This window comes from Chrysochloris asiatica, unplaced genomic scaffold (assembly GCF_000296735.1).
Source record: "Chrysochloris asiatica unplaced genomic scaffold, ChrAsi1.0 scaffold00060, whole genome shotgun sequence".
NCBI classification, from domain to species: Eukaryota; Metazoa; Chordata; class Mammalia; order Afrosoricida; family Chrysochloridae; genus Chrysochloris; species Chrysochloris asiatica.
This window is the reverse complement of record NW_006408578.1, coordinates 13,527,052-13,537,363: the sequence shown is the minus strand read 5'-3', so window position 1 is coordinate 13,537,363 and position 10,312 is coordinate 13,527,052.

Sequence of the window (10,312 nt, the reverse complement as noted above, 5' to 3'; positions counted from 1 at the left end):
CGCTATGAGTGGGAACTGATTCAACAACACTTAACAACAATATAGATAATATAGACAGATATGCTGTTGCTGTTGCTATTCGGTGCCATAGCCTTGATTCCAACTCATAGCCACTATATGCAAAACAGAACAAAACACTCCACAGTCCTGCACAATTCTCAGAATTGTTGTTACATTTGAGCTCATTGTTACTGTCACTATGTCAATCCATCTTGTTGGGGATCTTCCTCTTTTTTTAGTGTTTGATGTATCAAATCTGTTCTTCATATTTTATAGAGACCTTTTTTTTAGGCCTTAAACAGGACAAAGATAATCATCTGGTTGAAGAAAACCATCAGCCTGCATGCAGTGCAGGTGCCTAATAAAGTCCCCTGAAGCCAAGCCATGGATGTCATATAGATGACAAAGAGCAAGAAGAATCATTGCAAAATCACGATTGTTAGCAGATACAATCCATCACTCTTGTAGGCAGAACTACAGCCTTAGGGAAATGACCAGGATTGGAACAAGTACATATTTACAGACTGAAAACTTAGAGAACTGGTTCTGAGGTGCTGACCTCCTAGCTACATGGTGGTCTGGTATGACTTACGACCATGTGGCACACAGTCATAGTTACCAGGACCCCACTTTTAACTTAAATTTGACACCATGTGGCTATTTTCAGCAAATTATTAAGGACATACTCAGGCAAGTTCCCTAGTTCTTTATGATGAACTGCCCGTTCCATTCCTGCCTACACTGTCACTTGGCCATCTTCTCTCTGTACCTCTGGTCTCTCTTCTTCTTATAAATAACATTAGGCCAATCTAGAATGACTTCATATTAACTTAACTAATAGCATCTGCAAAGACCCTATTTCCAAACATGATCATAGTCACAGGTATTGTTGTTAAGTGCCATTGAGTCGGTTCCGACCCATAGCAACCCTGTACAGGGTTTCCGAGGGTGTAAATCTTTATGGGAGTATATTGGAGGGTTAGAAACTCAACACTTCATTTGGGGGGTGGGGAGCACAATTCAATCCATAACACCTACCATCAAAACCTCAAATCTCCCTAGCGCAGTCCGACTCCCCAAGCATTGATGACTGCCGGGACCTTGCAAGACTTGACCCTGTGGTATGTGCTCAAGACTCACTCACACTCAGGACTGACCACGCCACTCAGGCCCCACCCCTTCTCTCCTCTGAGCTCTAGAAGGTGCCAATGGGCTGAGCAGGCTCCCTCAGCCTCCAGGAATCACCGGCATCCTCCTCACCTGCCCAAGTCCTCTTCTCCAGGTGTGGGGCTGCTAGAGAAGACAACACTGTAAGGCTGTGAGTGGAGACCAGGACCGGGAGTGGCTTAGTCACAGAGGAGAGACAGCAGGTGCCAGAGGGTTGCCGTGTGTGCGTGCGTGCATGTGTGCGTACGTGCGTGCGCGCGCACTCATGCATGAGAGACAGAGTCCAGACCCACAGAAGGATGTGTGTAGAGGTCAGGAGAGAGCAGGGGGACATGGGCAAGAAAAAAGAAAACCCTGGCACCTTCCCATTGAAACAAAATAACACCATGCCAGTTCTTCCTGTGATGTAGTCTCCCTTTTCCTTGTTCAATTGGAGGGGGTATTGTTTACCAATTTCCTCTGGAAGTGAGCTTTGCGATGATCTCTGAGGTGGGGAGGAGTTTCTAGTCAGATCAGAAATAGGTCTTTCTGGTGGGATCTGAAGGAGCCCAGGTGACACTTTGGGTTTGGTGGTGAGCTGCTAACTACACAGTCAGTGGTTCAAATCCACCAGCCACAGTGCAGGAGAATGATAAGGCTATCTGCTCCTGTAAAGGCTTGCAGTATCAAAAACCCTATAGAAGGCTCACTATGAGTCAAAATTGACGATGGACGTGTTTGGATTTTGTTGTTGTTTCGTGGGATCTGGGAGGGGCCAGGTCAGAAAAGCAGAGCGGCAGGCTGGTGTCCACCAGGGTCCAGAGGCACCACACTCAAGCAAGCTCGTTGCTTCCTTTATTCAGCACATATTTGTTGAGCAACTGCTTTGTGCCATGCACCGAGCTTGGCATCACAGGAAATACTCATAGAAAGGTGAGTGAGTCCTAGCAACTGTCTCCAGGAGTTCAGAGAGGAGAGGTGTGCGGGAGTCTTCACAGGGCAGATGACCTTGTTGAGTGGTGCGGTTCATGGGCACACAAGGGCTCAGGACTGGTCACAGATAAGTGTGCAGATCCACACTGGGAGAGCAGGAGCTAAGAGGCCTGTTGAAGGATTTTGACTGGGGGAATCATCAAGCGGAGTGGGACATCTGGTGCAGGAGTATGAGCCAGCACAAGGCCAGGGCGTCCTGGGGTGTGTGTGAGGATACAGACGCTCTTAAGAATGGTGCAGACTAGCTGGAGAGCTGAAAGGAGCAGTGCTTGGCCATAGGGGACCTTGAGGAAGTGCATGAATGTGTGAGCCAATGAATGAAGGCCAGTTTTGAATAGTGGGCTGAGGTGCTTCGTTCTGAACCCATTTCTAGTCAGAGGTGAAGGTCAAGAAAGGGTCTTGGCACAGGAATGCTGGAATCGATCCTCGTGGCTGAGTGTAGGGCACAGTGGAGCCAGGAAGCCAGTTAGGAAATCATTACAAAGATCTAGGCAAAAGGTGACGCAGGTTTGAAGTGGGTTGAGGCCAGAAAATGGAAAAGAGAGGAGGTGTAAAGAGAAAACTGGGCACTGCTTGGTTATGAAAAATGAACCTGCTGCCTTCAAGTCCATTCCGACTCACAGGGACCCTAAAGGGCAGAGTGGAGCTGCTCCCGCAGGAAACATCAAAGAGAAGGAGAACTCAACACTATATTCTTAGCTGGGAGACTGGGAGGATGTGAGAACATTAATTAAACAATGTAAGGAGCAGCTGATCTGATGACCAGGAAGATGATGAATTCAGTCTTGATAAGCAATGACAAGACCCCACTGCAACCATCTACTATCAAACCCATCATGGCTCATCTCCTAGTTCTGCTTACTTCATATAGCGTCTCTATTCAGCCCCTGGCATGGTAGCAGTGGTGGCTTCAGAACTCACCCTTATGCTTAGCAAACTCAGCTGCTAGTTCTATAAAGGGACCAGGATGTCACACACATTTCTCTGGATGTCCTTTTTGGATCAGACACACCTAAACTAAGTGGACCACCTGGGAAAGAGGTGGTTCCCCAGAGAAGAACTAGAACGCTGACAACAGGAGAAGGAGAGTTTGTTGGGCAGAAAGCAACAAGGTGTCCTATAGACATCCAGTGGAGATGATGAGTTGTTGTTGTTAAGTGCTGTCAATGTGGATTCCAACTCATAGCAATCTTGTACAGGATTGGCTTGTACACCAAGGAGTGGCTGGTGAGCTTGAACCACTGATCCTATGGTTCAAATGACTTTGCAGCCCAGCACATTAATCCACAGCACCACAGCAGGAAATAGTGAGTAAAGGGTTAAAATAGAGAATGTATAGTTTAGAACAAGGAGCCCTGGTGGCACAGTGGGGCAAGTGTTGATCTGCTCACCGAAAGTGGACAGTTTGAAGTCACCAGGCGATTTGTGGGTGAAAGATGAGATAATCTGCTTCCATGAATAGTCACAGCTTCAGAAGTGCTAGGGAGCAGTGCCACTCTCACTTGTTGGCAGTGAGGTTGGTTTTTGTTTCGGTAGCTTCGAACACAGGTGAGAGCTCTAGCAGATCTGAGTTCTGGCGGCAGCAGAAGCCCTTGCAGTGAACAAGATCGCAGACGGGGAGAATGGAAGGAAAGAGGGAGACCTGGAACCATGGCCCCTGGGAAAGAAGGAATCAGAGGAGCAGAAGCTTAGAGAAGAAGTGGGTGAAAAGACGCTTGCCTCAGAAGAGAGCAGCTGTGGTTAACGTGCCAAGATGGAGGAGGGTAATAGCAAGATGAAGACACGCTATTGGACTTGGAAATGAGCAGGTTGCTGCTGACCTTCAGGAGAGTTGTGGAGGTAGAAGTGGGGGTGGATGGGAGGTGAAGTGAAGACAGTGAAAATGGCCAAGAAGGGAAGGAGAGAAATAAGGCTGAGGGGATGGTGGGGTTCTGGGAAGACTTTGAAGGGTGAAGAAGATGAGCATGTGTTCTGAATGAGGAAAATGAGCCCTTTGAGAGCAAATCATGAGTAGGAGAGAAAGGAGATGCTGGTGGACATAGGTCCTGGGGGAGCAGAAAGGAACAAGGTGTAAGGAAGAACAAGGGCTAATCATTGCTAGAGGACACTTCTGGTAAGCGTGATGGGAAAGTTTGTAGTTGGACAGTGATGATTCATAGCACTGAATTGTCCATGTGAAGAATGTTGAAATGACAGTGTTGTGTTACATGTATATTTACTATAATTAAAAAGAAAATAAGACACAGACAGGAGGGAAAGCCTAGCTATACAAGCAGGTGGCTACCTCCGCTGAGATGGGATCCAAGGAGGATAGGAAAGATGCAGGACCCTAACCTTTTGGGGACAGAGGAGGAAGGAAGTTGAGGAATTCAGAATTGATGGGCTCTGGTGAACCGACTCGACGGCACTTAACAACAACAACAACTGAGCTCTGGTAGCATAGTGGTTACGAATCGGGCTGCGAACCTTAAGGTCAGCGGTTTGAAACTACCAGCCGCTCCACGGGAGAAAGATGAGGCTTTCTACTCCCATAAGGATTTATACCCTCGGAAACCCTGTACAGGGTCACTATGGGTCAGAACCGACTCGACGGCACTTAACAACAGCAACAACAACACTTTTTCAGTGAAGTGCCGGTGGCACTGTAGGTTAAGCACTGGACAGCTAACCACAAGGTCAGCAGTTCAAATCCACCCACTGAACAAGAGCTAATACCAGCTCCTAGACCACCTAATCAAGGAAGGAAGTGGACCATGTGAATTTACGGTGAAAGGACTGTAATCAAAGAGGTGAACAAATTGTGTGTGAACTGGTGACTGTAAAACTGACGCTGTTCTTTGTAAACCCTCTACAACAAAGATACGGCAGACTAAATGAAGCCGACACAGATGGCAATCCTGGAACCCCAAGCTTCAGAAAAAGGCTAGAGAAGTGAATTGAATACTTTCTGGGAGGAGAAGCTGACCAGGGGTGGCAAAAGAAGAAGACTGACTGGTGAATGGTCAGCTGATCAGATGTGGCGTGGCTACCTTGAACATTGCTGAGCAGCTTTGGAGACAGAAGGTGGCCTGGCAGAGCAGATTTACGCGGGCTGTGGGAAAGGACCTCTCCATCACAGCATGTTTCAGCATTGCCATGCCTCCAATGCCTCCCACACTTCCGCCTGGATGGCAGTCTGGGTTTTCAGGGAGTGTGAACACAAAGTTAGAGTGAGTCTGCGTCAAAGGACCTCTCTGTGGTCCACAGTGAGCTCTCCAGCATTGTGATCCTGGATAACTTCCCAGGGGCTTAGAGGAGCCATCCAGACAACGCCATCCCCATCAAGTCCTGGTTTAGTGATCCCAATGACACGGCTCTTAACCTGCCCCCCCCCCCATGCTGGATGCCCTCAGGTTCACCACTGATCTTCCTTCTGTGCTGAGTGGACACCTTCACCAACGTAGGCTCTGGGAACAGATGCCTCCCCTGAACCCCTTTTGGTGGAGTGGAGGGGAGAGGGATGGTGAGCCTTCTGGATGCCATCTGATCCCATCCAATGGTGAGGACTGCTTGGGCAGGGTCTTCCCCTCGCACCCCTCTCTTCCCTGGGAGCCATGCACTCCACTTGGAGTCTGGATGGGCACATGGAGCCAACTTGGAAGCAGTCTCACTCTAATGCTATGTGCTCACTCCCTGAATACCCGGATTTTGATCCAGGCAGAGGCATGGCTATGCTGAAACAGTGTCTGTGGTAGAGAGGCCGGACTGGCCAGATAGAAACATACACACACACACACACAGACGGTGATCTGGAGGCAAAGCCCAGCCAGCTTTGTTGTAATTGGATTTTTAAAAACCTTTTGTACAAAACCGGTCTAATTCTTCACTTCTGCTCTCAGGGCTGGGCTGTGGGTGGAAGACTGGGATTTGGGGTCACTAGATTTTCCCCAAACTTGTCCCGACTTCTATTTTTCACTCTAGATTCCCTCAGATCTATAACCAGCTGTCTCTCCTTTTTTCTTTCCTCACATTATAATTTTTTGAGAAAAAAGGAGCTCTGGTAGCATAGTGGTTATGAGTTGGATTGTTAACCTCAAGGTCAGCAGTTTGAAACTACCAGCTGTTCCACGGGAGAAAGAGGCTTTCAGTTCCAATAAAGATGTACAACTTCAGAAATCCTATACAGGGTCGCTATGAGTCAGAACTGATTCTACGGTACATACCACCATGGGAAAGCTGTAATTCATCCTTTTCCCCCATGGTGTGGCGCTGTGGGTTAATGCGCCAGACTGCAAAGCTGTTTGAACTGCAGGGTCAGCAGCTCAAGCTCACCAGCTGCTCCTCGGAAACCCTATACAGGGTTGCTATGGGTCGGAACCAACTCGACGGCACTTCACAACAACAACAGCACCATGGTGACCAAAGATGTGACCAGTCCCTCATCCATGCCCAGTGCGGTTTGGAACCCCAGATTGTGAGCCACAATAGTGTGAGGTGTGTGCCGGCTATGCAGCCTTGGTACTTGGATTCAGGCGTGCTCAGCTCCAAACCTACAGAACACGTAGAACCACCAGACCAGCATCAGTCTAGCAAAAAGCCTCATACTCAGCCACTCTGCCTCCAGTTGCTCTGTGGACCTACCAGACACAGAACCCCGCTCTGTTAAGGGTCACCACAAACTGCTTCTGGGTTAAGTGCCCTAAACATACACAACACCTACACCCATGAGAACTCCGTCTAAGGTCAGACACTCTTGCCATCACATCCCTCCCCCACCCACTTTGTGAACTCCTTGACTTTTTGTTGTTGTAGTTATTTTCCATTTGTTGTATTGTTTTTGTTTTTTTAGTCTCTTCTCCTTCTTCTTCTCTCTTCCCTTGATTTTTTTCCTTTCTACCCATTTTTTTCTTCTTTCTCATTTCTCCTTTGATTTTTCTTTACTACTCTCTCTTTCTCTTTTCTCCTATTATTGTAAAATAGACATACCATATGCGATGGAAATGAATGTTGGGAATTAGGATTATAGAAAGATTGTAAACGTGCCTTCAGCCTATACTTGATTGGATTTGCTTTAGCAAAGGGGAGTTAGAATATACCCAGAACCTTCAAAGTTGAGACATGTGCATTTGAAAAGACATTCAGACCAACCCAGAGCTGCTGGGAGAAGAGGCGGTTAATGTAGAAAAAAGGTGGACTGTTTGGCTTTTTGAGTTTCAAGCAAGCTGTTTGTCTTGGAGAAAGTCAGGCAAGAAAGTCTGCCCATCAGAGAAAATCTCTTCTAGGGCTGAAAGTTAAAGGGAGCCAGGGAGTCTAGTATGCTTGCTGGTGACCACATGGGTCTACTTGTGAGTGGAAGTGGGGGAAATGCAGCAATGAAGACATGGGCTGAGTTTGGACATGTTCTATGGGTACCTGTTGACCCTGAGTTATGAGAGAAGAGGATGGGTTGGCTGGTCTGAAATTTAGGGAGTTGTGTGAACTTCTCAGCCCATGGAGTGAAGTGGCCAGCTGGACTGAAGTGCAGGGAGGTGTGTATGAACTTCCAAACTTGCAGTTAGTACCCATTTGACCTAGCTTGGATGGTTAGCTGACCAGAACTCCACCAGATGAAGATAAAGATGTTTGATACTGTGAGCAAGTGCAAATTGCTACAGTTTGATGAACTGGACTTTTGCATACGGATGCAGTTGCTCAAAGTTCCAACCGGATTAGAAGGTTCTTCAGATCAAGGAACATGCTTGTCGCCTCTATGAACTGGGTTGACAGGGATGGGCAATTTAGACAAACAGATCTGTGTTGGGAGAAGTGCAGCCAGAGTGCTCTTTGGAGGCCAGGATGGCCAAACTTCGTCTCTCATAGTTTGGACATATTGTCAGGAAGGACCAGTCACTGGAGAAGGATATCATGTTTGGTAAGGTGGAGGGTCAGAGAAAAAGAGGAAGACCCCCAGTGAGATGGATTGGTCAAGTGGCAGCATCGATCGCCTCAAGCGTGGCAACAGTAGTGAGGTTGGCCCAGGATCAGACAGTATTTTGTTCTGCTGTGCATAAGGTCGCTATGAGTCAGCACTGACTTGATGGCACCTAATAACAACAACAACAATAAAAAATGGGGGCATTATAAAGGCATGAAGAGGCTGGCTTACAAGCTTTTATGAGTGTGTTTAGTTTCAGAATGAGGGGTAAGGTAGAATCCCTCCTGACTAGTTTTCCTGTTTTCCAGATGGATCTGGTGAAAGGGGATGGGGGATGATGATTACAGGATTTTTTTTATTCAATTGAGTCATTGTTAGCAGGGTTAATTGAGATTGTCACAAGTGTAGTTGTAGAAGATGTGTAACTAAACGTGGGGAGTAGTTAATTTAAGGATCAGACAATCCCAGGACTATCCAGAAGGAAGAGCATGATTGGAGTATGAGATCCTACCTAGAAAAGTTCAGACAGCAGAGACAGTGGCAGAGGTGGTAGCATGGAGAGACAGAGCAGCTGTGGACTCTAGGCCCATGGACAAAGTATAAGTCTGTGTGCCTATGGGCTGGTGACTGGCTTGCAGAATGTACCCTTTGGACATTTAAATGAATATATAGTTTTTGCTTTACTTTGTATGTGTTTATCAAGTTTTTTTGCTTTGTTCATTTGTGAAATATAGGCTGCAAATGGGGTCAGGGCATTTTTTGGTTGTACTTGTTTTAGTTGTGTCAAATTAGGTACAAGTATGAGTTTACAATATTCTTTATTTAGAGATTATACATATAGTTTATGGGTCCCAAGTTGACAAGGGGTGGATTGTGATTGTTTTATGTCAACTTTACTGGGCCAGGATTCCCAGTGGTTTGGTAGTTGAGATGTGGTTATCCCCTAATATTGGCATAGTTAACGCTATAATGATTGGCTATGAGCTGCCAATCAACTGAAAGGATGGATCCTCAGGGATGTGGCCTGCTTCCAATATAATGGACACAGAGGGAAGGCTCACTCTCTCTTCCAATGGGGACCAGGGACTCTACAATTGTGAGCCATTTTCTTGATATAAACTTCTTTTTATACATATACATAAATATGTTTCACTGGTTTTGCTTGTCTCGAGAACCCAGTCTAAGACAGGGTCTCTTGGTCACATCATCAGCAACTCTAGTCTCAACCACCTTCTTCCTGGAATATCTGAGTAAATGCACTCCTGACTCCCACCTTTATTTCTTGGTGAAAGAGCCAGGCCAGTTAAACAAAATGATTGATAAGGACCAGGGTCCTCTGGTCCCAGTCACTCAGAGACTGGAGGCCATATGGACATGAATGGGCAGGAGTCAAGATTACATTGTCAGGAGGGCAGGCACAGGAGCTAGGAACAAAATGGAGTTTGGTTTCAGGCCTTACATCAGCCATTTAATTCTGTCAGGTGCCCTGTTTTAGAGGTTTCCTAGCATACCTCCTAGTCCTGCCCTGACTGCCCTCACTCCTCTAAATATTACTCACTTGGGTCTCAGCATACTTTGGAGTATACTTGCCATTGTTTATTTAACTGAGCTGCATTTCTTTAGCTGGATGGTCAGATCCTGAGGGACAGCACAGGATCACCGCTCTTTGCTGTGCCCCTTCCAAAGCAGTCTGGCACACTGCACATCGTAGCTACTCAAAGTTTTTTTATATATTTACATTGTCCCAAGGTACAGTCTCTGTTGTAGCTATGTGTGGTTAGGGCGTGGCAGGGAAACCAGGTTTGAGCCTCATTCTTTCAAGCAGGCCAATGCCAGGAACGGGTGTTGCTACCAAGGCCAAATTGATATGTGAGTTTTCCCTCAATGACTTCTCACTCACCAGAGTGTACATTTTCTAGCTTTATTTTCCCAAATGCTGTTCATTATAGGCACAGCCTAGGCTGCTTACTGGCTGAGTTGTGGGACGGTCAACAATCCACTGACTGGACCAATTTCATCAGTTTCTGGGGTGGGATTGTGCACAGGTTTGTTTGGTTTTGTTTTTTATTTTTTATTGTGAACGGAGTGAAGGTTTACAGAGTAGATCATCAGTTTTACATTCAACAAACCATACGTTTCCTTTCATCTCAGTGTTGGCCATCCCTACCACGTAACATCACCTGGCCCCCATCTTCCGTGTTTCGTTGCCATTCCTCCTTCTTTCCTAACCATTCTGGATTTTGTCTTTGGGTCAATGCTGCCTTTTTTTTCTTTCTTTCT